The sequence below is a fragment of the Sciurus vulgaris genome (assembly GCF_902686455.1).
Source record: "Sciurus vulgaris genome assembly, chromosome: 7".
NCBI lineage: Eukaryota > Metazoa > Chordata > Mammalia > Rodentia > Sciuridae > Sciurus > Sciurus vulgaris.
Window position 1 is genome coordinate 21,884,833 of NC_136467.1, and position 27,429 is coordinate 21,912,261.

The 27,429-nt window shown below is 42.6% G+C and overlaps 1 long non-coding RNA gene across 1 annotated transcript in view; it reads left to right on the forward strand.

Annotated features, from left to right (window-relative positions):
• The first annotated feature begins 5,026 nt into the window (after positions 1-5,026).
• Positions 5,027-27,429, forward strand: part of LOC306665418 — a 33,747-nt gene continuing 11,344 nt past the window's right edge. Inside the window, exons 1-2 of the long non-coding RNA XR_013765015.1 lie at positions 5,027-5,105; positions 6,745-7,296. This is a non-coding gene — a long non-coding RNA (uncharacterized lncRNA). The remainder of the gene's footprint in view (positions 5,106-6,744; positions 7,297-27,429) is intronic.

The following is a 27,429-nucleotide window of genomic DNA, read 5'->3' on the forward strand; positions in this document are numbered from 1 at the left end:
CCTCAAGGAGGTTTAGGATGTAGCTAGAGTTGGTGATGGAGTTTCCCTTTTGTAGTAAGAAGTTCCCTCTCTTTCCAAATAGCAGCGTGGGAAAGGATAATGTGAAAAGCACATTTGGAGTCAGTGTAGATTGTGAGGGATTATCCCTTTACAAGGGTGAATGTGCAGGTGAGGGCGGTTAGTTCCATCTGCTGGTTGGTAGTGTTATTAGGTAATGGTCCTGACTCTAGAACCTTTTCCAGAGAGGCAATGGCATATCAAGCCCATCGGATCCCTTCATGGAGAAAAGAGCTCCCATCAGTGAACCATATGAAAGTAGGGCTGGGTAAGGCCCCCGCCTGAACATTGGAGGGACAGGGCAGCTATGGGATATTGAAACATGTATGTTGGGGGGGTGGGTAAGAGGGTGGCTGGATTTAAAGGAGGACATGTCTTAAATGAAATGGAAGAATCCTCAATAAGAGCAGTTTGCAAGGCTAACACCTGACAGGGCGGTAGAGTTTGCAGACCCTCATAAGTAAGGAGCTCGGACAGATGATGAGGTGAGAGCACTTCAGTGGGAGCCCCAAAGGAAAGTTTGATTCCTGGATTAAGACAAATGCTGCAGCTAATACTCTAAGACATGGCGCCCAGCCTCTTACATGGGGTCTAACGTTTTTGATAGGTATGCCACTGGGCCAAAGGTGGGGCTGAACATGTGTCCTAAGCCCCCAGTGCAAACCCACTTTTCTCAGAGACAAACAGGTAGAATGATCTGGTAATGTCAGGGAGCTGTAGGGCTGGGGTTTGAAGAAGGGCTTTCCTTAGGGTCTGGAAAGGGGCTTCCTCCGTGTTGAGGAGAGGTTCAGTGGGAATACCCTTTGAAGCCTCATATAAGGGAGCTGCCAGGATGGAAAAATTAGGGATCCAGGATCGTAAATATCCTGCTAACCCTAAAAAGGAAAGGATTTCTTCCCTGGTGGATGGAGTGGGCATGTCCTGCAGCAATGCTTTTCTCTCTACAGTGATGGTCTTAAATCTAGGTGAGAGGCTAACTCCTAAGTAAATCACCTGAGGCTGGGAAAGCTGCAACTTTGCTGGAGAGACCCTGCCAGCCAGAAAATTTAGAAGCTTAACTGTGTCTCCTTGGGAGTCCTTGAGAGAGGGACTACATAGAAGATCATCAACATAATGTAAGAGGGAGGAGGAAACGAAAGTGAGAGAGGCGAGATCATGAGACAGTGTTTAACCAAAGAGGTGAGGGCTGTCTCAGAATCCCTGTGGGAGAACTGTCCAGGTTAGCTGAGAAGAAACATGAGTGAGAGGGTCAGTACAGGTAAAAGCAAAGAGATCCTGTGAATCAGGGTGAAGCGGGACGGTGAAAAACGCAACCTTCAAATCTAGCACTGAAAAGTATGTGGTGGAAGAAGGGATAGAGGAAAACAGTGTGCAAGGATTGGACACAATGGGAAAGATGGGGACCACTGCTCAGTTGATGATGTGGAGGTCTTCCACCAAACGGTAAGATCCATTAGGCTTCCTAACGGCCAGGATGGGGGTGTTATGAGGTGAGTCGGTGGGGCGCAGGAAGCCTTTCTGCCTTAAATCCTGGATGACTGGTTGAAGTCCTAAGAGGCTCCTTTGGGAAAGGGGATACTGGGCCTGGGCTGGGTAGGATGTTGGGTCCTTCAGGCGAATGAGTACAGGTGAGCATTTGGCTACAGAGGGTGTGTAGGTGCCCCAGACCTTGGGGTCAACCAGGGAGGGAGGAAGGGGAAGACTCAGTTTGAGTTGTATATTCCTGCAGAGCCATAAGGAGAGGAATAGCAGTGGAGTCTTGGCGGAGGCGTATGGTGGGTGAGAAGGAAATAGAGGCACCCAATTTGGTTAGGATGTCCCTTCCAGGAGGGAAATAGGACACATAGGAATTATCAAAAAGGAATGAGTGAAGCAGATTTGTCCTATATGACAACTTATTGGAGGGGTTTGTAGGGGGTGGTATGGTTTTCCCTCTACCCCAACAATAGAGGATTTGGCAGGGGAAGTGGGTCCCCAAAACTCCCGCAGCACTGAGAAGGTGGCTCCAGTGTCTATAAGGAAAGGGAGCTGCCTGCCTGCCACTGTAAGTGTCACCCGGGGCTCCTGAGCGGTGTTGGTCATCAGGTGCAGAAGTCCCGGGCCCCTTCAGTCATCCATTGCCAATCTCAGTAAGTCACTCGGGGGAGGGAGCAAGGGTGACCTGGCACACCTCTGAGCACCAGGGCAATCCACTGCCCAATGTCCCGGTTGGTGGCATTTTGAAGAAGGACCTGGGGGCTGCTGGGGGTTGGGGCAGGGTCGTGCCCAGTGGCCCTCTTTTCCACACTTGAAGCATGGGCCTGGAGGTCTTCTGGGAGCTAGGGTGCCCCTAGTGGTGGCCAGTTGGGCAGGTCTAGCTGGCTGAAAAGCTTTGGCCAGCATTTGGTATTTTAGTTTAGTTTTTTTTTTTTTCTTCCTTTCTGTTATACACCTTGAATGCCACTGCTAGAACCTCTGGCTGTGGGGTAAGGGGCCCCCTATCCAACTGCCTCGATTTAGCTTTTATGTCCAGGTAGCTTTGGGAAAAATAGTAAGTCATAAGTAGCTGCCCCCCCTTCAAGTTTCAGGGTCCTGATTAGTATATTTGAGCATGGCCTCTGTGAGGTGAATCAGAAATGCAGATGGGTTTTCAGTTTTGTCCTGTGTTACTTCCTGAAGTTTATCATAATTAATGGGTTTAATGGCAGCTTTTGGGACACCTGCCAGGACACAAGTTTGGAACTGGTCTCACTGCCATTGCCCGGCCCCCGTGTTATAGTCCCATTGGGGCTCCCTATCTGGTACTGCTTCAGCTCCAATGGGGTGGGCTGGGGTTGACTGGTGAACCTCATCTGCATAATTGCATGCCTGTTCCCAGACTCTCCTGCACTCCTCAGGGGTCAAGGTGTTGGACATAATCATGTAAATGTCATGCCAGGTAAGGTCATAAGACTGGGTAAGGTATTGAAATTCCTTAATGAAGGTCACAGAGTCGGAAGTGAAGGAGCCTAGCTGCTTCTCTATCTGGGAAAGATCGGAGAATGAAAAAGGAACATGGACTCTGATCACCCTTTCCACACCGGCAACCTCCCGTAGGGGGGCTAGAATACGTGCTTGGGACCATGTGGTGGGTGGACTGGGTGGAGGGGCAGGAGTAGAAGCAGAGCAGAGCAAAGGAGATGGAGAAGCAGGGGCTGGAGGGGCTTCCTCTGCAGGAGACTGGTATGGGGGTGGTTCATTTGCTGGGTCAAACTCAGAGGGGGAGGAGGGATCAAGAAAGGGAGAAGAAGCAGTGGGAAGTGAGGGTTTCATTGCCAAAAGGAGGTGGTCAGGCTTGCAAGAAGAATAAAGATCAGTTTTAGTGCACAAGAAAGAATGTAAGGAATCTTTTTCCATTTGTCCGATCTCTCAAAGAAGTTGTGTAAATCCCGTAAAATATCGGGGTCCAGGGAGCCAGTTATGGGCCATTTGGATTGATTATCTAAAGGGTACTGTGACCAAATATCATTACACAAATGAATAAGTTTTGATGGCTTTAAGCCGGGGGTCAGGCGAAGGGTTCTAAAGTTGTCTAATAGACATCCTAGGGGTGAATCTGCCGGAAAGGAGGACCCAGATCCCATGGTGGAGACCGATAAACAGCCAAGTCAGTGCCCGCGGCATCCCGAGGTTAGACTAGTTGGCTGAAGATGAGAAGACAGCTCAGTGATGGGGTCGTCACCCAAACATCTGTGTGTGCCAGGCAAAAGCCGAGGGGGTTGAGGACCTGGCGCCAGGCATTTCAAGAGGAAAATTAAGAAAAGGAGCCTCAACCCTGACAGGGAATCTCCACCATAAAGATCAGGAACCCACCCATTAGATAAGACCGACTAAGGGGGCCAACCGTAACTGTAAAAGTCCTGGCTGGGGGTACCCCCCACTCCTCAACCACCTTGAGGGCCACAGACACTCAGTGGTCACTTCTGAGGTTGGCAGAGGAGTGTTTCAGTTGGCCTAGGGAACTCGCCTAGAGGACTCACCAATCTGAAGGTCAATGATGGATGCAGAGCAGAGTGTCCGGGCGAATGGAAGGTGAGGCCGTGTCGGGGGCACTGGGGCGTCAGATGGGGTTCCGCTTGCCTAAGAGGCAGTGGAAGAGCCCATTTGAAGTCATGGCACCAATGTAAGAAAAATGTGGCTCAGTTTGGGTCCCAAGGCAGCTCAGACCCTTGAATCCAGGGGAGCAAGAGCTCTGGGGTGCCCGGTCTGAGTCGCTGTCCAGCGACAGCACCCAGAAAGCCACTCGGGACACTCTGGGAACTCACACCAGAGATTTTATTAGGTGGATGACCAGAGCGTCTGCTCTCGGGGCTGGGGGAGAGAGAGAGAGAAAGGTGCAGGAGCTTCTCCTAAGGAGTGGAATTTCTCGGACTAACAATCGTCAGGTCAATTGCAGAGAAGGGGGCTCGCAGGCTGACTAGTGGACCAATAACTAGCTAGGATGTTCACAGACTGACCATCTAGGTTGTAAGATGGGAGGGGGAGAAATGGCTGCAGCGTAAAGGGCTGGGGAGCAGCTTTATATTAAAATCTCTCTACAGATGATGACCCAGTCTGAAACTCAGTGTATGAAACGTAGTTGAGTGCATATTACTGCACAGTGCACGACTGTGCAAACTCTATGTAATTAAAGAAACTGCACTTGAAGATTGAGGAAAACTGAATATGCTAGAGACATTTGCAAATGAGGATTGTCCTAACTAGGTATTCAACCAAGGAAAGCTGTTCTCTCCATCTCTCTTGGGGGATGAGTTGCTTGCTCAAAAGCTTCACTTTTTCTGCAGGCCATTTAAGAAAGCACCCAGCATTCCTTTTTCCTCCCTGACTTTGTATTCTCCAGTCTGCAGTTTCTAGATCAAGTGGTCTAACTTGCTCTCCTGCAAAGTGTTCAGCAGCATAAGCTAAAGAGCATGGACTTTGGAATCGGCTTACTTGGATAAATGCTGAAACTAGCTGTTATTCCCTTGATGAGAGCCACCATTTCATCCCCACCTCTGATCTTCTGAAAAATCACCTATTCCTTGAAAGTTGTATGTATGGCCCCCTCTTTCACTTCCTTTATTGAATTTGTTTTTCAATGTCTTTGAAAAGTTCACTTCCTGCATGAATGCTTCCCTACCAGAGGGAGAGGTGGCGAACTTGCCTTCCTTATTTAAACATGCAACCCCCAACCCCCACTCCTTCCAAAGCCACAGCAGGGCTGTGTGTTGTGGGGTTGAGGGTAGACACAAATATTCCGTCTGGAGAAAATACTGCTCTTGGAAGTACCAACACAATAATAATCAAACGATGGCTTCCATTTTACAACCAAGTTAGTGCACCTTTGCAGTTTATTATTTTTCTGATAGATGCAAAATCTTTTCCAAGAAAAGCATTTCTCTCCTTATTCTCCTTTCTCCCTTTTCCACAGTCCTTTTAGTCTCTGCTGTTCTTTCTTTTTTCCAATCTCCTTTTGCTCCCTTTAAAAATTTGATTTGCCTCCTTTATTAGCCAAGTTACCAAAGAGGGAAAAAATAGAGGGAGGGACCTCTTTCCTGTAGTCATTTTGCAAGAATCACATCTATAAAGGTGTTACTTAAGAGGCATCTCTAAGTACCATTTCACTAATTCTTTTGTGCATTAATAAATAGGTGCCCTATTGTACCTGGCACTGTAACAGACACTTGTCCTTCTTTGCCTTAGAAAACTAAGTTGTGGGTTTAAGTTTTGCTTAATTATCCTGCCACAGAATTTAAAAATACTACCAGAATTTGATATCCCTATTCCTTCACTTGGCAAGATATAAAGGACTTCGTGTTATTTTTAGTTAGTTTATTCTTTTCTCCTCAGGGTATTAAAAAAGAGCCAAGATTTAGGATTGAAGCAAAACGAGCTTTAGATTCAGGCAATCAGTGTGAATTTAGATAAATCTGTACACTTTTGAACCTTCATGAGTTAATGGAGAAAATTAAAATGACAGCAAAGAGAAGTGAAATTCAAGGAGAAAAAGAGAAGCACTTTCCACGAAGAGAGCTTTTTGAATTGTGCTCTTTGTTTACAGTCTTTAGGGGATGGATTATAAACTCAGTAATCCGAATTGCAGTAGTATGAATAATCCATAGAAAAAGTAAACACACAACGGTAGTAGGGTAGTAGAGACGGCAAATATGTAACCCGAGCACTATTAAGTGCACTATTAAGTGAAGCCATTTGTTGATTTTGCAGTAGGTCATTCATATGCAGGGCAATCTTTAATTTGCTGCTGTTCTGAGCTAGGGAAATTTTTACAGTGAAAATTCAGAAGTCGGTATTTTTAAGGCACTTTGTTCTCTCATGGGGAATTTCTTTTTGCCCCAACAAAAAGTTATGGTAACACATTTGCATATTAATATTCGTGAGATGGAACTGTGGAAAACCCGACTTGTAAGCCGAGACAGAGACCTTGGGCAAGATACACGACTTCTCTGAGCCATACTGTTTGGAGAACACTGCTTATGCACACACATTTGTGTATGAACTAAGCATGCTGCGTATTTCAAACACCTGGCATATAATTGACAATCAACTGTTATTTTCTCCTTTTCCTGGTCCCCCAGATCGGTTACAGGAAAATGATGCTCATAAACAGCACCTGTTGGTGTGCCAGGCGTTATGCTAAGTCCCTCACAGGCTCGTCTCATTTAATTCCAGCAACAATCTTACGAAGGTTACAGAAGCAGTTTGGCAATGTGAAGCTAATGAACATTCAACTTTGGGCCCGCTCCCTTGTACCGAAGTGACCTCCTCCCGCCAGGTGTTTCAAAAGTTTCAGGCGCGCAACACGTGGATTCGCTCCTGGATTAAGTATTATCACTCTCTTTGCAGAGAGGAGTGACGTTATTACCTAAGCTCGTGCACTTGCCAAGTAGTGGAGCAAGATCCGAGGCAGATAACTCTAGGGCCCACACTGTTAACCGCCCAAGGTGATGAAAATAGTCTCGTGGGAAAGGCAGAGTTGCAAACACGGGGGCGGATAATAATCGCGCAAAGTCCCCAAGGCGGCTGCAGTGAGCAGGCCCGGGTCGGAGGGGATCACCGGGCCGCGGCACCCGCCCCTTCCTCTTTTCCGCGCAGTCAAGTCGCAGCCGCGCAGCACGCCCTGCAGCCGCCCAGACCCCCTCGCTGCCCTCCGAGCCCTGCGGACACGAGTTTGAGAACTTTACACGTTGGGGAAACTGGATGGCGAGTCGGGAGGAAGCGCAGGTGAGGCGCGGCCGGGGCGGCGGCGGGAGCAGGGGCGCGGCGCTCGAACGCGCGCGCTGGGCGGTGCCGCCACCAGGACCACAGGTGCCCACAGGCGCACTGAGCCGCCGCAGGGCGGGCTACGCTGCCCTACTGAGGCTGTCGCCTCGGGTCTCGCTGCGGAGACCAGGAGGTGCGGGCGCACGGGACTCTGGCGGCCGTCTTTGTGCGGCTCGGCGCGCTTCCCTTTTCTCTAGCGTCCCTCGCTCCCGTCCTGGCGAGGGCGGGGCGGGTGACTGTCGAGTCGGGGAGCCGCCACCTAGCGCTCGCCCCGCCGTCCGGGCGCGGGGGGCGTGTCCTGCCATCGCGCGGGGGCGGGGCGGGCGAGGGGCGGGGCCTGTGGGGCGGGGCCTGCGCGGCCCGCTGGGGGATCGTTTCTGAGCCACAGAAACGTGAGAATTTCAAGTTCTGGCGAAGTCTGTTCCCTGAGAGACGGAGTTGATGGGAAGAAAGTGGCCCAGTGGCGGGCCGGGGAAGTCCCTGCAGACTTCGGGAGGAAAGGAACTTGGGGCCCGTCGGCGCATAGAGGATGGGGAGGGCTGGGTGCTCCTGGGTGGCGGGCAGGACGCGTTCCCTCCGCCGAGGTGGCAGTGACTTTGGGGGTGCGCAGCCGTGTATGAGCTGTGTATGGGTGGCGGTGGCTCAGTGGAGAGGAACGTTGTCGCCAAGGGAAAGGTTGTCCCGGGTGCTAATTTGGTTTACCAGCTGTGCAGAGGTTACGGACCTCGGGAGCCACTCCTTGTATTAAAATAGTTGTGACAATGGTGTCAGGTACTCTCTATTGAGCAGTTTTTTTTTTTTTTTTTAAACCCTTGCGGGACTGGGGATTGAACCAAGGACCCGGCGCACGCTGAGCCGCGCCACCACTAAGCTACGTGCCCCGCACCCTTTTGACCACATTGAATAAGAGAATAACTCCACGTGTCCCGGAGGACTGATGACGTTAAAAGGCTGTGGTGTTTGTTGCTGGGCTGTCTGACCTGAGTCGGCACCTGGAGAGTTTTTCAAAGGTCACAGATTGGGGCCACCCCAGAGGTTCTGAATCAGAAGCGGTTGGGGCTGAAGCCTGTGGGTGTGAGTTTTGGTGAAAGCTTCCCTGGGGGATTTTACTGCCTGTCGCCCAACCCAAGGTGGAAACCAGGAGGTAGAACTGAGTTCCACTCACTGTGACCTTGAACACTCTTAAAGCACAATGTTTTCTCACCTGTGAGGTGCCTCTAAGAACTCATTACCGAGTTAAAATAGTATTGTGTATAAGGAAGGGTGTGGAAAGGGAGAAATCAGAATAAGGTGCAGGTGACAACAGAGTTCTGCCAGCAAAGGTTTGGGTTTGGGAGAAGTCGCGGGTGTGAAGAGTACCTCTGTCAGGCGTGGGAGCAGGAGGCTAGTTTTCAGGTGATCTGATCTGTGACAAAGAAAGCTATAACTCAGAAAATCACTATAATCCTGGTGGGAAAATGAGCCAGCTCCCCTTTAGAGGACAGCTTGAAAAATGCGCCATATGTGTTTTTTCTTAAGAACCAAAGGCTTAGCCGGGCGCAGTGCGGAACGCCAGTAATCCCAGTGGCTCTGGAGGCTGAGGCAGGAGGATCATGAGTTCAAGGTCAGCCTCAGCAATTTAGTGAGGCCTTAAGCCACTTAGACGCTGTCTCTAAATAAAATATATAAAAAAAAAAAAAAAAGGGGCTGGGGATGTGGCTTGGTGATTAAGCGCCCCTGGGTTTAATCCCCAGTACCAAAAAAACAAACAAAACAAAGGTTTTAGAGTGTTTTTCCTTTGATCAACAGTCAGGACTCACCCAACTGTCCTGCCCTTTGATAACCCCAGTCTGTCTGAAAGCTCTGTTTTTCCTCAATGTGAATTTATTTTCCATCATTCATCAGACACATGTTGATGCTCTTCATGTACTAGCCATTCTCAGAATTCAGAAATGAATAGAGTATTTTTGTCCCAGCCCTCCCCATTTGGGGGAACAAGGAGACCAGTGTGAAAACATCCTCCAATATGATCTGGTTATGATACTAATAAAAGTATAGAATAAACACAGTGCCCTGTGGCTCAGAGAGGGGAGCAGCTCCTAGATCTTGGGTAGAGGGTGGGCAGCCACAGGCAGCAACATGAACTGGGTAAATGGGGCCCTTCTGTAAAAGCTGTGCATACAGCTTAAATTTCTTGTTTGTGTGTTTTCAATCTGATAAAATTAAGTATAATCATGTACTGATAATCTAAAATGGAAATGACTGGGTTTCACGATGACTTTTTTAGTAGGCATTCTGCCATTTTAGGTCTGTGAAGTCTCAGCTATGTCTAAAGTTAACACGAGAAAGGGGTTGTTTTAAAAAAACATTCAAAATGTGTCCTGTTCTTACTAAGTAGTCCCACTTGAAAATAGTAGACAAATTTGATTACGTGAGCATTTAAAAGTGGCTTTAATTTTTCTCATTGTACAAAAACAAAGTGACAGTAGAGGAGGGGGCACAAAAGGAAATGAAGCAGGAATAAAAAGGGACCATCTAGAAAAGGGAGGTGGGGAGGAGATTGGACTGGTAAAATTGCAAGTGGGGCTGAGAAATGAGCGAATCAGATCTGGTGGCCAGCTTCTTTGGGGGCTCCTTGTCTTATACATTTTTATTGGAAGTATGCATGGGTTCTTGGTTTTAAAAGTTATTTCAAATATCATGTCTGTAGAGGGAAGAAGTATAAGTGATGGTTGAAGCATGAGCTCCCCCAACCTCCTTGGAAGAACTTGCTAGCTGTTGACCTTAGACAAGATCCTTAATCAGCCTCTGCTTATTTGTAAAATGGGAAAACAAACTTATCTGCAGGGGACCTATGCAGATGAATAGTCGGTGGTGTTTTGGAGGCACCTGGCTGCAGTGAGGCTCTGATCTGGAATGGTGGTGGCCCTTGACCTTGGCTCACCTTAAATGAGCCTGGTGGAAGCACTGGCAGCCTGCTCAGATCACTTTGTTCCCTCCTTTCACAGCTGTAGAAAGAAAGTGGAGTTGGGAAGGATTGGGCGGCTAAAGCCCTGGAGCTGATGGGCAGCAGAACTGAACCGAGGAGCTGTGTCTTTTGGAATTTATTTTGTGTTTGTGCTGTGACTGATCCCATTCTGGTCACCCTGGAGTTGGAAGGAGCAGTTCTGCTCACACTGCGATCCGCTTTCAAGTTCTCCTTGTTGATTTCTTGATAATTGCATTTTTAGTTCCAAGACTCTTTAGTTCATTCTGGGGAGAAGATGGTTGAAAAACCATAAGGAAGTCATATATGGGAGAACTTGAAAAGGGGGAACCCCTCTCTCCAACTTCCAGTAATGTATTGTTATATTATTAGAAAAATAGCTTTTTTTTTTTTTTTTTTTTTTTTTTTTTTTAAACTCAGCAACTTAAGTGCTTTCATCTGCAGCTGGTGGCTCTGGTGTCAGAAATCTTATTTCCTGGCATATCCCCTTTGGTCCCTACATAGGTGCGAGGGGGGTCTATGAATCTGTGCAAAGAACTCATGGGTGTGGGTCAGATTTTAGGATGATAATTGGTAACTTGAAATGCAAAATTATGACCAGGAATCCCTTAACTGAAAAATAAGAACACAGAAAAGTGTAAAGGAAGATTTTTGGAAAGTAGTTACCAATGTTTTATTTATTTTCTTAGGAAGAAGCATCCTTAATTGTCATAGATAATGTTTCTAGTGTTAGATGCACCTGGTCCCCTCTTTCATGTATTTCAATTCAGGGTTTTTGTTTGTTTGTTTGTTTTTACAGGAACCCAGGAGACTACACCACTGAGTTACATCCCCAGCCCTTTATGTATATTTTTTTGAGGCAGGAACTTGGTCAGTTGCCCAGGCTGGCCCCAAACTCACCATCTTCCTGCCTCAACGTCCCAGGTAGCTGGGATTACAGGCATGGGTCATAGTGCCCAGCTCCCAGCTCAGTTCAGCACCCTTAACCTTCAGAAAGGATCACAAAGTGTATTGCATACCAGCCGTGGGCCTAATGCGACATTGGGTACTACAGGTGGCACACCAAGGCAAAAGCCAACATTTAAGGGAACAAAGAGGAAACAACAGGTTGAAATACATGAATATAAATGCTAAATGGTGCAGCTTGGTCTCCTGAAAGGAAGGGCTCACAGGGCTTTTGTAAGGCTTGAACCTCATGAAAGAGGAGAGGGAACTTTCCATTTGCTAACGTCATTCTCACTTTTCAAATCCTTGGTCACCTGAAAGTGATGGTGGGGCAGTGAGGTGACGTATGGGACAGAGTACTGAAAGTAGAGGTACTAAGAACCAGGGACCTTGAAGCTGGCCTCCCAAACTGGCCCCAGGCACCCTGAGTCTAACTAAAGCAGGCTTCCTGGGCAACCTAGGAACTGGGGAAAATGGCAAAACTTACTCAGCTTCTTCCAGCAGGTACTGACGCTCCAGAGCAGCTGGGGGAGCTATTTGCTGAATACCTTTGCTAAATGTATTAAAGATATCCGGGAAAGGTAGAGTTAGGGTAAAGGTTATAGCCCTCATCTGAAAATCAGAAATCCAGAATGCTCCCAAATCTGAAACTTTTCGAGCTCCAAAACAGTGCCACAAGTGGAAGATTCCACATCTGAGCTCATGTGATAAGACAGGTAAAACACAGGCACATTAAAAATATGGTATAAAATTACCTTTCAGCTTTGTGAATAAAGTACATATAAGGTACATAATGAATTTTATGTTTAGACTTGAGTCCCCTCCGCAACATAGTTCATTATTTACCTGCAAATATTCTGAAATCTGGAAGAAAAAAATGCCAGATCCAAAACATTATTGATTCCAAGATTCTTCTAACAGATGTCCACACTGTATTGCAGAATAAATGATAACTTCCCTATTCTTGGGAAGGGAAGTTCCAGAGCAGGAAGCCACAGTGTCTCTAGGAAAAGAAAATTGGAGAGGGTGTGAGGACTTTGGGGTCTTTGTTAACAGTGACATGACAGGTCCTTGAATCCTGCCCGGTTGGTGAGGCAACCTGAGCAAGACCTGCTAATCTCAGTTGTGTCGAGTAAACTCATAGGAAACAAACACATCCTATTTTTAAAATTTGTTCTTATTAGTTACACGTGATAGTAGAATGCATTTGGACACATCATACATAAATGGAGTATAATTTCTCATTCTTCTGGTTGTACATGATGTAGGATCACACTGGTGGTGTAGTCATATATGCTCACAGGGTATTAATGTCCACGTCATTCTACTACCATCCTATCCCCATACGCCTTCCCCTCCCTTCACTCCCCTCTGCTTAATCCAAAGTACTTCTACTCTTCCCTAGCCAACCCCCCCCCCCAATTGTGAATTTAGCATCCGCATATCAGAGAAAATGTTTGGTTTTTGGGGTTTGACTTATTTAGCTTGGCATGATATTTTCCAACTCTATCCATTTATCAGCAAATGCCATAATTTCATTCTTCTTTAAAACTGAGTAATATTCCATCATACATACACACACACACACACATTATCTTTATCCATTCTTCATCTGTTGAAGGACACATAGTATGGGTGGTTCCATACTTTACCTATTGTGAGTTGAGCTGCTATAAACGGTGACGTGGCTACATCACTGTAGTATCCTGATTTTAAGTCCTTTGGGTATAAACCAAGGTGTGGGATAGCTGGGTCAAATGGGGTTCCATTTCAAGTTTTCTGAGAAATATCCATACTGCTTTCCATAGTAGTTGCACCAATTTGCAGACCCACTAGCAATGTATGAGTGTACCTTTATCCCCACATCCTCGCCAAATGTTATTGCTTGTATTCTTGATAATTGCTATTCTGATTGGAGTGAGATGAAATCTTAGAATAGTTTTGATTTGCATTTCTCTAATTGCTAGAGATGTTGAACATTTTCTTATATATTTGTTGATTGTATATCTTCTTCCCTAAAGTCTGTTCAGTTCCTTAGCCCATTTATTGATTGGGTGGTTTGTATTTTTGGTGTTAAGTTTTTTGAGCTCTTTGTATGTCCTGGAGGTTCATGCTGTATCTGAGGTACATGTGATAAAGGTTTTCTCACATTCTATAGACCCTCTTTTCACATTATCGATAGTTTCCTTTGCTGAGAAAAAGCTTTTTAGTTTGAATCCATACTATTTACTGATCTTAATTTCACTTCTTGCACTTTGAGTCTTGTTAAGGAAATCAGTTCCTAAGCCAACATGGTAGAGATTTGGGCCTATTTTTTCTTCTATTAGGCACAGGGTCTCTGTTCTAGTGCTTAAGTCTTTGATCTACTTTGAGTTGAGTTTTGTGCAGTGTGAGAGATAGGGATTTAGTTTCATTTTGCTACATATGGATTTCCAGTTGTCCCAGCACCATTTGTTGAAGAGTCTATCCTTTCTTTTTTTTTTTTTTTTCCAGCATTGGGGATTGAACCCAGGGCCTTGTGCTTATGAGGTGAGCACTCTACCAACTGAGCTATCTCCCCAGCCCTATCCTTTCTCCAGTGAATATTTTTGGTGCCTTTGTCTCATGCCACAGCCTGTGCAGCAAGGGAATCAATAAACGGTTAAGGAGGTAGGGGCCACCTGGAAGGCAGGAACAATAATATTAACAAAGAGGAAGGACACAAGAAATATAGTTTACGCGGGGGTTTGACGGGTGGAAAAGAGACCTGATGGGTCTGATCCTAACAGAGAGAAAGCCCACTCTTCTGGGCTCCAGGCAGGTGGCACCTCAAGGCTATTTGGGAGCACTGCTGTCTCTTTCATCCAAGGCTAGCAGACATCTAAATTCAAAGCTATCAGACTCATAAATTCCATGTCAGGCATGAAATTAGCCCCATTAACAGCAGCCACCCGCAAATGGTTATGTCTGTCTATACCTCTGCATGGAAAGATTTCCAGATGTGGCAGTCACACTGTACAAGGCTATGGAGTTCAAAGCAATAATTTATTTGCCACAGCTAACATTGGTCTAGTATGAGGTGACTGTATTTATGTGGGTTTGTCTCTGTCTTCTATTCTGTATCATTGGTCTATGTGTCTGTTTTGATGCCAATGCCATGCCATTTTTGTTACTAGGGCTCTGTAGTATAGTTTAAGGTCTGGTATTGTGTTGCCTCCTGCTTCACTCTTCCTGCTAAAGATTGCTTTGTCTATTCTTGGTCTCTTATTTTTCCAAATGAATTTCATGATTGTTTTTTCAGTTCTATGAAGAATGTCATTGGAATTTTAATAGGAATTGCATTAAGTCTGTATAATGCTTTTGGTAGTATGGCATTTCGACAATATTAATTTAGCCAATTCAAGAGCATGGGAGATCTTCCCATCTTCTAAGGTCTTCTTTACTTTTTTTCTTTAGTGTTCTGTTGTTTTCATTGTAGAGGTCTTTGATCTTTTTTGTTAGATTGAGTTCTAAATTTTTTTTTTTTTTTTTTTTGAGGCTATTGTGAATGGGGTAGTTTTCCTAATCTCTTTAGGAGAGAATTCGTCACTGATGTATAGGAATGCCATTGATTTATGGGTGTTGATTTTATATCATTCTACTTTGCTGAATTCATTTATTAGTTCTAGAAGTTTTCTGGTGGAGTGTTTTAGATCTTCCAGATAATGTCATCAGCAAATAGTGATAGTTTGAGTTCTTTTCCTATTACTTCTTTCTTCTGTCTAATTATTCTGGCTCTAGTTTTAAGGACGACGTTGAATAGAGGTAGTAAGACACACACTTGTCTTGTTTCAATTTTTAGAGGGAATGCTTTCAATTTTTGTCCATTTAGAATGATGTTGACCTTGGGCTTAGCATAGATAGCTTTTACAATGTTGAGGTATGTTCCGACTACCTCTAGTTTTTCTAGTGTTTTGACCAATGAAAGGGTGTTGTATTTTTTATTTTATTGTTTTTACAGACTGCATTTTGATTCATTGTACACAAATGGGGTACATCATTTCATTTCTATGGTTGTACACAATATAGATTCATACCATTTGTGTAATTATACATGTACATAGGGTAATGATGTCTGTCTCATTCCACCATTTTTCATACTCCCTACCCTCTCATTTCCTTCTACATAATCTAAAGTTCCTCCATTCTTCTCTCCCCCCCCCCCCCCCATTATATATCATCAACCACTTATCAGGAAAAACATTCAGCCTTTGGTTTTTTGAGATTGGCTTATTTCACTTAGCTTGATATTCTTCAATTCCATCCATTTATCTGCAAATGCCATTCTTTGTTATGACTAAATAATATTCCATTGTGTATATATACCAGTTTCTTTATCCATTCATCTGTTGAAGGACATCTAGGTTGGTCCACAATCTAGTTATTTTTGAATTGAGCTGCTATAAATATTGATGTGGCTGCATTGCTGTAGTATGCTAATTTTAAGTCCTTTGGTATAAACCTAGGAGTGGGATAACTGGGTCAAAAGGTGGGTCCATTCCAAATTTTCTGAGGATTCTCCACTCTGCTTTCCAGAGTGACTGCACCAATTTGCAACTCCATCAGCAATGTAGAAGTGTGCCTTTTTCCCCACAGTCATGCCAACATTTATTGTTGTTTCTGTTCTTGAATAGCCATTCTAATTGGAGTAAAATGAAATCTTAGAGTTGTTTTAATTTGCATTTCTCTAATTACTAGAGATGTTGAACACGTTTTCATATATTTATTAATTGCCTGTATGTCTTCTTCTGTAAAGTGTCTTCCAGTTCCTTGGCCCATTTGTTGATTGAGTTCTTTGTATTTTTGGTGTAAAGTTTTGTAAGTTCTTTATAAATTTTGGAGATAAGTGCTCTATCTGAAGAGTGTGTGGAAAAGATTTTCTACCACTCTGTGGGCTTTCTTTTCACCTTATTGATTGTATCCTTTACTGAGAAAAAACTTTTTAGTTTGAGTCCATCCCATTTACTGATTCTTGCTTTGATTTCTTGTGCTTTGGGAGTCTTGTTAAGGAAGTCTTATCCTAAGCCAACATGATAAAGATTTCGGCCTGCTTTTTCTTCTATCTGTTGCAGGGTCTATGGTCTAATTCCTAAGTCGTTGATCCATTTTGAGTTGAGTTTTGTGTCACATGAGAGATGGAGGTTTAATTTCATTTTACTGCATATGGATTTCCAGTTTTGCCAGCACCATTTGTTGAGCAGGCTATCTTTTCTCCATTGTATGTTTTTGGCTCCTTTGTCTAGTATGAGGTAACTATATTTATGTGGGTTTGTCTCTGTGACTTCTATCCTGCACCATTGGTCTGCCTATTTTGGTGCTAATACCATGCTGTTTTTATTACTATTGCTCTCTAGTATAGTTTTAGGTCTGGTATTGTGATAACTCCTCCTTTACTTTTCTGGCTCAGGATTATTTTGTCGATTCAAGGTCTCTTATTCTTCCAGATGAATTTCATGATTGCTTTCTCTATTTCTATGAGGAATGTCACTAGGATTTTAATTGGAATTGCATTGAATCTGTATAGCACCCCTGGTAGAATGACCATTTTGACAATATTAATTCTGCCTATCCAAGAACATGGGAGAGCTTTCCATCTTCAAAGGTTTTCTTCAATTTCTTTCTTTAGTGTTCTGTAGTTTTCATTGTAGAAGTCTTTCACATCTTTTGTTAGAACGATTCCCAAGTATTTTTTTTTTTTTTTTGAGGCTATTGTGAATGGAGTAGTTTTTCCTAATTTCTCTTTCTGAGGATTCATCACTTATGAATGGAAATGCATTAGATTTATGTATATTGATTTTATATCCTGCTACTTTACTGAATTCATTTATTAGTTCTAGAAGTTTTCTAGTGGAGTTTTTGGATCCTGTATATATAGAATCATGTCATCGGCAAATAGTGACAGTTTGAGTTCTTCTTTTAATTTCTTTGGTCTAATTGCTGTGGCTAGTGTTTCAAGAACAATGTTGAATAGAAGTGGTGAAAGAGGGCATCCCTCTCTTGCTCCAGTTTTTAGAGGGAATGCTTTTAGTGTTTCTCCATTAAGAATGATGTTGGCCATGGACTTAGCATAGATAGCCTTTACAATGTTGAGATATGTTCCCACTATCCCTATATTTTCTAGTGTTTTAAGCACGAAGAGGTGCTGTATTTTATCAAACGATTTCACAGTATCTACTGAAATAATCATATGATTCTTAACTTTAAGTCTATTGTGTGATGAATTACATTTACTGATTTCTGGATGTTGAATCAACCTTGCATCCCTAGAATAAATCCCACTTGATCATGGAGCACTATCTTTTTAATATGTTTTTGTATGCGATTCGCCAGTATTTTGTTAAGAATTTTTGCATCTGTGTTCATCAGGGATATTGGTCTAAAGTTTTCTTTCCTTGATGTGTCTTTATCTGGTTTTGGTATCAGAGTGATACTAGCTTCATAGAATGAGTTTGGAAGGGTCCCCTCCTTTTCTATTTCCTGGAATACTTTGAGGAGGATTGGTATTAGTTCTTCTTTAAAGGTCTTGTAGAATTCAGCTCAGAATCCATTTGGTCCTGGGCTTTTCTTGGTTGGTAGGCTTTTGATAGCTTCTTCTATTTCAGTGCTTGATATTGATCTGTTTAAATTGTGTAAGTGTTCCTAATTCAGTTTGGGAGGATCATATTGTCGCTGGCTCTTTGCGGTTCCAAAATCCGTGGATATTTGTCACCGCCTGCAGCAACAACTTGCTCGGGTCTTATGGGTGGTGGAGTGGAAACTGAGGCACTTCTATCTTTCTCTTTAGTGCACTGCTTTCTTGCTTGTTTATAGAGGATAGAGGAAATGAGGCTTACTTGCTTTGAGAGGAGAGAGAGAGAGACTTTGCTTAAGAGAGACCTTGAGAGAAGGACAGGCTTTGCTTAGAGCTTAGAGGAAGAGACTTGCTATGCCTTAAAGTCCTGCACCCTGTGAACTAAGGGTACGTCTACCTAAGGTGCCCTAGTGATGCGTCTCAGTTCTCCGTTCTGCGATCTGCCTTCCGCTGCTGCCTGCTAGCTGCTGTGCCGCTTTTCCCTACTAGCTGCCGTTGCACGTTTCCTAGCTGCTTTCGTGTTTAAGTCGTCTTCTACTACTTTTCTGCTAATGGCTGCTGTAGTGTGTTTTTCCCTCTGGCTGCTGCCGCGCGTGTGTCTTCTTCTCCTGCTTTTCTGCTAATGGCTGCTGTCTCTCTGTCTCGCTCTGCCTACGCTTATATCACCTCCAGGAGGCGGAGAGCAGGGCCACGCCTCTTACGCAAAGATTAGGCGAGACACTCCGAGCAGGCGATTAGTGCTCCAGAACACACGCGCATACATTGTGTGCGTGGACGAGAAAATCACCTGAGCGTGCTTATGTCAATTAACCTCCTCACTGCCGGTGTGATCAGGCGCCATCCCGGCGCCGCCAACATGGCACGGCCCCCAACATCATATGGCTCTAGAAATTTGTCAATATCTTCAGTATTTTCTATTTTGTTGGAATATAGGTTTTCAAAGTAGCTTCTAATTATGTTATGTATTTCAATGGTGTCTGTCATGATCTTTTTCATCACGAATTCTAGTACTTTGAGTTTTCTCTCTCTTCTTTAGTGTGGCTAAAGGTTTATCAATTTTGTTTACTTTTTCAAAGAACCAACTTTTTGTTTTGTCAATTTTTGAATTGTTTCTCTTGTTTCAATTTCATTGATTTCAGCTGTAATTTTAATTATTTCCTGTCTCTTACTATTTTTGGTGTTGATCTTTTCTTCTTTTTCTAGGGCTTTGAGAGGTAATGTTAGGTCATTTAGTTGTTGACTTTTTAATTTTTTAATGTATGAGCTTGGTGCAATGAACTTTCCTCTTAGTACTGCTTTCATAGTGTCCCAAAGAGTTTGATATGTTGTGTCATTGTTCTCACTTACCTCTAAGATTTTTAAAAATTTTTTCCTGATGTCTTCTGTTATCATTGCATCATTCAATAGCATATTATTTAGTCTCCAGGTATAGGAGTAGTTTTTGTTTGTTTTTGTTGATTTCTAATTGCTTTCTATTATGGTCTGATAGGATACAAGGTAGTATCTCTATTTTTTTTTTGTATTTACTAATGACTTCTTTGTGGCATAGCATATGGTCTATCTTGGAGAAGGATCCATGAGCTGCTGAGAAGAAAATATATTCACTTGATGATGGATGAAATACTCTGTAAATATCCATTAAGTCTATATCATTGATTGTAGTATTTAGTTCTGTAGTTTCTTTGTTCAGTTTTTGTTTGGAGGAGCTATCCAGCGGTGAGAGCAGTGTGTTAAAGTCTCTCACTATCATTGTTTTTGGTCTATTTGATTCTTAAAATTGAGATGCTCCATTATTTGGGGCATAAATATTTAAAATTGTTATGTCTTGCTGATTTATGCTTCCTTCCTAAAGTGTCCTTCTTTATCCCTTCTAACTTAGGTTTGAAGTCCACTTTATCTGGTATGAGGATGGAGACCCCTGCTTTTTTACTGAGTCCATGTGCGTGGTTTATTTTTCCCCATCCTTTCACCTTTAGTCTGTGAATGTCTTTTTCTATGAGATGAGTCTCTTGAAGGCAATATATTGTTGGGTCTTTCTTTTAATCCAGTCTGCCAGTCTGTGTCTTTTGATTAATGAGTTTAGGCCATTGACAATCAGGGTTATTATTGTGATACGATTTGATTTCCTGGTCATTTTAGCTTATTTTTGGTTTTTAACTTGACTTGGTTTCTGCTTTGATTGACTTTTCCTTTAGGGTAGTTCCTCCCTTTGCTGACTTGTATTGTTGTTTTTCATTTCCTCCTCATAAAATATTTTGCTGAGAATGTTCTGTAGTGCAAGCTTTCTGTTTGTAAATTCTTTTAACTTTTGTTTATTGTAGAAAGACTTTATTTCATCATCAAATCTGAAGGTTAGCTTTGCTGGGTATAGGATTCTTGATTGACATCCATGTTCTTTCAGAGCTTGAAATATATTGTTCCAGTCCCTTCTTGCTTTTAGGGTCTAGGCTAAAAAAATCTGCTGATATCCATATTGGTTTCCCTTTATAGGTAATCTGACACTTTTCTCTCGAAGCCTTTAAAAATCCTTTCTTTATTTCATATGTGAGGAATTTTTATTATAATGTGACTTGGTGTGGATCTGTTGTAGTTTTGTGCACCTTGTGTTCTATAAGTCTCTTGTATTTGATTTTCCATTTTATTTTTCAGATTCAGGAAATTTTCTGATATTTTGTTGAATAGGTTGTTCATTCCTTTTTTTTTTTTTTTTTTTTTTATCTCTCTGCCTTCCTCAATTCCATAATTCTTAAATTTGGTCTTTTCATGATCTCCCATAATTCTTGGAGGTTCCATTCATGATTTCTTACCATATTGTTAGTTCATTCAACTTTATTTTCAAGATTAACTATTTTGTCTTCATTGTCTGAGATTCTGTCTTCCATGAGATCTATTCTGTTGGTGATGCTTTCTTTTGAGTTTTTAATTTGGCTTATTGTTTCTTTCAAGTATTTGTTTTTTTGTTTTGTTTTTTCCAGAATCTCTATCTCTTTATTGAAGTGCTGTTTTGCTCCCTGCATTTGCTCTTTTAACTGTTTATTGGAGTGATCATGCATTGCCTGCATTTGCTCTCTTATCTCTCTTATCATCTTTTGCTTCACGGATCATTTTAATTATGCAGATTCTGAACTCTTATTCCGTCATTTCTACTGCCATGCTGTCACTGGATTTCATCAAAATAGCATCTTAGTTTGTTAGGGACACTTTCTTCCCCTGTTTTTTCATATTGTCTCTGTATATTCCCCTCTAGCAGTGAAGATCTGAGGTTGAAGTTTCCCCCCTGCAGGCTCATTGTGAACCTGCAGTTTTCCAGTACCTCTCCTCTGAGGGGGAGATCAATATTAGCAGCACCCAATACAAACAAAATGCATCCCTGAACCAGAGAGCCCCAATAAACACTTTAACATTATTTTAATAAACAGGATGAGTTTGATTATTATTTGCAGTATTTCTATTGGTGAATGAAGAGGTTGGGGAAGGGTATAGAATGTAAGTGAGTAAATAGAGGTACCTGTCAAAGGGCCTCCAGTCTCCTGCAGGTGTCTCAGGAAGGAAGACCATGGCCAATGATGGTGGCCATGCCCTCAGGAATAATTCAAAATGTCAGCACCAGCCTCCATAGAAACTGGGGAGCCTCGGGGTGAGCACGTGGAGTCTGCACAGGGGTGTGGGCAGGCACAAAAGACAGTCTGCAGCGGGACAGGCAGACTGGCATCTGTCTGTGGCGGGGTGGGGGGCGCAGGCGCAGTCATGGTGTTGTATTTTGTCAAACGCATTCTCCGCATCTATTGAGATGATCATGTGATTCTTGTTGTTAAGTTTATTGTTGTTTCAGTCAGCTTTTTTCCTGCTGTGACTAAATGATCTGATCAGCACAATTGTAGAGGAGGAAAGGTTTATTTGAGGGCTCATGGTTTCAGAGGTCTCAATTCAAAAAAGGCCAGCTCCGTTCCTCGGGGCACGAGATGAGGCTGAACATCATGGTGGAAGAGTGTGGCAGAGGGAAGCAACTCAATCATCAGGAAGCAGAGAGAGAAACTCCACTCTCTAGATACAAAATATGTACCCCAAAGCCACACCCCAATACCCACCTCCTCCAGACACATCCTACCATGTCATTTAATCCCATCAGGGATTAACTCACTGTTTGGGTTGTAAGAGTTTTAATCCAATCATTTCTCTTCTGAACCTTCTTGCACTGTCTCACGTGAGCTTTTGGGGGACACCTCACATCCAAACTATAACAAATGTGATTACGTTTATTGATTTTTCATATGTTGACCCAATCTTGCATCCCTGGGATGAAACTCACTTGATCATGGTGCACTATCTTTTTAATATGTTTTTGTATGTGATTTGCCAGAATTTTATTGAGAATTTTTCCATCTGTGTTCTTCAGGACTATTGGTCTGAAGTTTTCTTTCCTTGATGTGTCTGGTTTTGGTATCAGAGTGATAACTAGCTTCATAGAATGAGTTTGGAAGGCTTCCTTCCTTTTCTATTTTATGGAATAATTTGAGGAGTATTGGTGTTAATTCTTTGAAGGTCTATAAGACTCGGCTGAGAATCCATCTGGTCCTGTCCTTTTCTTGATCGGTAGGCTTTTGATGGCTTCTTCTATTTCACTGCTTGAATTTGATCATTTTAACTTGTGTATGTCCTTCTGATTTAGTTTGGGTAGGTCATATGTCTCTAGAAATTTTTAAAAGTCTTCAAAATTTTCCATGTTATTGGTGTATAAATTTTCAGAATAGTTTCTAATGAACACATCCCATTTTTGGATCATTATTTTACAACAGAAAAATGAAAGTGCCTGCTGGGTTTGTGTACTTTTTCCATAGTAGATGTAGGTTATTTCCTTCACAGCAAGGAAACCAAATAAATATCAGAGAGCTACTTATTGAGAAGCTAGCGACGAGTCACCGATATTCAGTGGTAGTGCCACAAAGCCCCAGGAGTCTGATCCGCCCTTCACCTGTGGGTGGGCGGCACGTCCTGGCTGCAGGCAGGCTAGCTGCACCCTTACACAGTGCCTGGGATGCATCAAGTGATCAAAGGCTCCTCTTCAAGTCTCCCTTCTTGGACTTCAGATCGCCACCAGCCTTTCCTTGGGTTTATCAGGCATGTGTCAGATTTCCATGATTTTGACTTAATAATTTATGATAACCTCTCCCAAATTGGAAGTCATTTCTCTTGAGAGAAATTCTAGTCTGTATGAATTTACGTTCGAATACTGTTTTGGCAACAACTCCCAACTTTTTGCTTCAGTATAGGTGTGTGAATTTGGAGGCACTCTTCTTGGACATCCTTAAGCATTCATTGGTTTCAGCCTAAACCTCGATGGAGATCTGAATGAACATCCAACCACAATAAGAATAATAGGTTCCCTTGGGCAGGAATTTTCATGAATTCATGAACCTGAGGACTTTGGGCTGAATGGAGAAAAGAAGCTTGTAGAGATAGGAAAAATGGAGAGAAGTATTATGACATGGCAGGGCATTGGCAACCCCTCTAATGATCCGTTTTCCTGGGACCCAGTTACTTAAGTTGGGAGAAGGACTAGAGGAATGAGCTGATGAAGCTAATGTTGGTGATGTTTTTGGAGGAGGATCAAAGGGAGTATAGTGTCTTTTAGCAGCTTGGGTTTGAGATCTTTGGGGTGCATTGAGAGTGGTATCTGGATCAGAGAAGGCAGGCTATGGTTCTCTGGAGCACCACATCAAACCTTCCAGGGAGAAACTGGCACAGGGCTGTGCCTCTTCCCGACACTGATGGGCAAGGGCTTGGCCAGGTGTACAGGTAGTGCACTTCTGTGATCAGAAGAAAAATGGTTTTTAGTGTCTTATTCTGTACTGGTTAATATTTACATATTTGTAAGTAGCTTGTTAACATTTAGGAGAAGCATGAGTTTCTAGCTAGCTAGGGGTAAATGGAACAGGAGTCATTTTTATTCATTTACAATGTGCACAATGTTATCCAACCTGTCTTGATACAGGTCTTGACACTGTTTAATGAGTGAATGCTGGGGATGTAACTTAGTGGTAGGCTCTTGCCTAGCATGCTTAAAGGCCTTGGGTTTCATGCCCAGAAACCACCCCCCATCAAAAGAAAAGGTGGATTTATCTTCAGAGGGAAGTTTGGCAGTTTTTCGAAACACTACATATATTCCTACTATATGATCCAGCAGTTGCACTTCTTCATAATTACTCAAAAGAATTAAAAACTTCTGTCCATATTTAAAAATAAATCCACACAAGGATGTTTATAGAATCTTTATGTATTATCGCCCAAACTAGGAAGTAGCCAAGGAGTCCTTCAGTAGGTGACTGGGTAAACTGGCACATTCAGACAATGGAAGATTATTCAGTCCTAAAAAGAAAGGAGCTCTCAAGCCACCAGAGAGCTGCTCATTACTAAGTGAGATAGACCAACCTGGAAACCTACGTACTGCAAGACTTCAACTGTAGGACATTTTGAAAAAGGTAGAATTATGGGGACAGTAAAGACTATGGTTGTCAGTGGTTAGGAGAGGGAGTGATGGACAGGTAGAGCACAGGGGACTCACGGGGCGGTGAGACTATTGTATATACTGCTGTAATGGTCGATGCATGCAGTTATACATTTGTCCAGCCATAAAATGTGCAACTCCAACAGTGAACTCTGATCTGACCTATGAGGTCTGCATGAGAACGATGGGTCAGTGTAGGTCCCTCAGATGTAGCCAACACACCACTGTGGTGGGGTGCCGATGATGGGGAGGCTGGGCCTGTGCAGGGAGGAGGTATATGGAGCTCTGTACCTTCTCAGTTTTTCTGAAATGGTTCTAAAATATAAAGTCTATTTTGTAAAGAGTGAATGTGTCAACAGAGAAACAAGATGTATCCCATTTGTTTACAATAAAAATAAATTAAAAAATAAAAGCGAATGTGTCAATATAGGGAAAGTAATAGTTCTCAAATGGACAGACTGGAGCTCTGGGACTCCTCAGCGGTGGTGAAAGGTGGATGTAACTTGGGACAAGGAGTGAGAATGAGTGGGAAAAGGAATGATCTTTTACCTGGCTGCTGCTTCAACTTGTCTGTGGTACTTTTATGTGTTTTGTTCCTGACCTTCCAATATATCCTTATGATAAAGGGCATCATGCCTTTCAAAAGTAAAAGTGCCACTCTGATCTGAGCTTCCAAAGGTTAATTTTTAGCTCAATTGAAAGGGCTAACATGAGTCTAGCCCTGTGTGAAGATAGTACCCAAATGAAGACCGTGCTGTGTTGTCATTTGTGGGAATCGGATTCTTTCTCCTAGGCTTCGTCGTCATTAATAATGTAAATGTGCCTCTTGCTTTCCTCAGAGTTCCTGTGGTTGTGATTCGTATCTCTGACAGCCGTGACTCCAGATCTGGAGATAAGCATACACACATTTTCCTTTCCTGAGCCTCAGGACTTTGCTCAGGGTGAGAGTGAAGGACAGGGTTAGGGGCAGAGTGGAGCTGATCCAGCAGGAGGGTCATATATGGAGGGGACTGGGGTTGAGCCTGAAGCAAAGGGTAGGAGAGCTGGGTATTGGAATAGAGGCAGGTAGGCACTTAGCAGTTAGATTTGGGGACAAAGGCAGCTTAGTACAGATATAAACTTAGGTTTAATCCATGTAAAACCCATCTAGATAACAAAATCCCCAACATTAAAGAACTCCAGGAGGCTGCGTGGTTTTGCTCAGTGAGCATTATGGGAGGTGTGGGTCGTGGCTGTGGCGCTGCCTCTGTTCTTGGCTTTGTGACCTTCGAGTCAGCTTCCTTATTTGTAAAATGAAAGTGTAAAACTAAGCACTTAGTGACTTTTCTTGCACCCCATGTGTTTCTGGGTAAGTGCATTTTCGTGAATGTGGACGTAGGTGTGTAGGAGGGTCCCTCTCTGTGCTCAGTGGATGTTTCCTTTTCAATATGAGCCCAACCCCTACGTGAAAGGAAGCTCCCCAATACAAAGCTGTTTCTTGTCTACAAAACTCAGATGCAATCTTTTATTACAACAACTGAGGTCAAAAAGGTGCTGGGTTATTACATGTTCCCCCTCATGTTTTACTCTTGTGGGGTCCGAAAGGTGAGTTGTGAAATAAAATGGCATTAAATTTTGCATTACCATCCATCTACTATATAAATACTATATTTCTTTACAAATATAGAATTTTCTGGAAATAATTTTGTACAAAAAAAGTAGCTCTAATATACCTCATACACAAATACATCCACACACATGCACACATTCTTGTGCAAGTATAAAGGAAATCTAAAAAGAAATGCACAGAATTTAATCTTGCCTATCTCTGGGGGATGGACTATTAGAAGGATTGGTAAATGTCCAGGTTTTTTTTAATATACTTTTGTTACAGTGAACACATATTAATTTTGTAATTTCATGTCTGATTTATTGCAGAATGTGCCTTCATAATTATAAAGTGACTTATTGGATTTATAGATGCACTCACCATTTGACTTAAGTAATTTAAGACCTGGAGCCAAATATTGTTAGGTCACATAAAGAAAGAGATACCCATTTTTGGGTGGCTTTTAGAGTTTCGTGTATACCTGGGCAGTATTTGTGTGATAAACAAACAAATGCTTTTCTTCATTTACTTGACGAGGCTTGGACCCAGAGATGACCAATAAGTTCTATAAAGTCTGGTTGTGACTACTTAGAGGAATGTATTAAAGAATTAGATCCCGAGATCACATCTGTGTTTATGGGGTGAGAATACCATGATCAGGAACTAGCCTCACATAGGCCCTATAGGACAGGGAAAATATCTGATCATCATCCCCAAAGCTTATACTTTTAGGCATAAGTCTCTTTGTGAAAGCAAATAGTTCTCTTTTGATCCAAACCTCTTAAGGATTTGGTGTCTGCACTATTTATCATATTTAATCAGATGGTATTTTGCACAGTTATTGAATAGTTTCATGATAAATCATGAAGCAAGACTCTGTACCTGAATGACCTACTCAAGAATTAATAACTAATTGAGTAAATGACGATTCCTTTATTTTGTCAGTCTCTGGTTATAGATGGTAAGAATGATCCAGTATCACTGAATGTCAGTTAAGAGAAATACATTCACCCTAGATACATGTATGAAAAAAAATTTTTTAACAAAAAAAATAAGTTGGAAAAAAGATACTACCACCTCTTAAGTTTGGGTGAAGTTAAAAGAAAGATATCTGCAATTGTGTTTAAAAACTATTAAAGTAAGCCTCTTCTTTCTGATTACTCATTTATATAAGACTGGAATTTCTTTATGCACCACACCTAAAACTATGCATTGCTATTGATAGAATGCAAAAGACTTAATAATTCAACTGTCTTCTATTAAACCACATTAATGAGATCTCTAAAATATAAAAAAATATATATATATATATATATTCATCTTTCTTTATCAAAGCATTTACCAGTATTGGTGCTAAACTGAAAAATTGAGTTCTATGTTTGTAATTTCCCTTTGTGACTCTCTCAGAGAGTTGATGATACGAAGAAAGAGTTAAATGGCTTAAATGTATGAACAGGAGTAGCTCAGTTTTTATGTTTTTGGTCTAAGCACACACCCATTCT